Source organism: Panulirus ornatus, chromosome 18 (assembly GCF_036320965.1).
Source record: "Panulirus ornatus isolate Po-2019 chromosome 18, ASM3632096v1, whole genome shotgun sequence".
Classification (NCBI taxonomy): Eukaryota; Metazoa; Arthropoda; class Malacostraca; order Decapoda; family Palinuridae; genus Panulirus; species Panulirus ornatus.
This window is the reverse complement of record NC_092241.1, coordinates 6,083,206-6,084,251: the sequence shown is the minus strand read 5'-3', so window position 1 is coordinate 6,084,251 and position 1,046 is coordinate 6,083,206. Positions and strand designations below refer to the sequence as shown.

Genomic DNA, 1,046 nt, shown 5'->3' with positions numbered 1-1,046 from the left:
CCGAATGTAATTTCTTCCTAGCATTACTATCCACCAATGTAATCGCATGTCAATAGTAGTTTTCCCGAATGTAATTTCTCCTTAGCATTACTATCCACCAATGTAATCGCATGTCAATAGTAGTTTTCCTGAATGTAATTTCTTCCTAGCATTACTATCCACCAATGTAATCATATGTCAATAGTAGTTTTCCCGAATGTAATTTCTCCCTAGCATTACTATCCACCAATGTAATCGCATGTCAATAGTAGTTTTCCCGAATGTAATTTCTTCCTAGCATTACTATCCACCAATGTAATCGCATGTCAATAGTAGTTTTCCCGAATGTAATTCTTATATCATTTTCTCTTCGTGTTTCTCATGTCATTTCAAATGTAATTCTTATATCATTTTCTCTTCGTGTTTCTCATGTCATTTCAAATGTAATTCTTACATCATTGTCTCTTCGTGTTTCTCATGTCATTTCAAATGTAATTCTTACATCATTTTCTCTTCGTGTTTCTCATGTCATTTCAAATGTAAATTCTTATATCATTTTCTCTTCGTGTTTCTCATGTCATTTCAAATGTCATTCTTATATCATTTTCTCTTCGTGTTTCTCATGTCATTTCAAATGTAATTCTTACATCATTTTCTCTTCGTGTTTCTCATGTCATTTCAAATGTAAATTCTTATATCATTTTCTCTTCGTGTTTCTCATGTCATTTCAAATGTAAATTCTTATATCATTTTCTCTTCGTGTTTCTCATGTCATTTCAAATGTAAATTCTTATATCATTTTCTCTTCGTGTTTCTCATGTCATTTCAAATGTAATTCTTATATCATTTTCTCTTCGTGTTTCTCATGTCATTTCAAATGTAATTCTTACATCATTTTCTCTTCGTGTTTCTCATGTCATTTCAAATGTAATTCTTATATCATTTTCTCTTCGTGTTTCTCATGTCATTTCAAATGTAATTCTTACATCATTTTCTCTTCGTGTTTCTCATGTCATTTCAAATGTAAATTCTTATATCATTTTCTCTTCGTGTTTCTCATGTCATTT

At 30.3% G+C, this 1,046-nt stretch overlaps 1 protein-coding gene across 2 annotated transcripts in view; it reads left to right on the top strand.

The window, feature by feature from the left end:
• Nucleotides 1-330, top strand: part of LOC139754967 (carbohydrate sulfotransferase 1-like) — an 11,160-nt gene extending 10,830 nt beyond the window's left edge. For both annotated transcript variants that reach the window (XM_071672808.1, XM_071672807.1), the window contains exon 5: nucleotides 1-330. This exon is cut by the window's left edge and continues 2,296 nt beyond it. The gene's annotated coding sequence lies outside the window, so the exon portion shown is untranslated.
• Nucleotides 331-1,046: the final 716 nt, after the last annotated feature.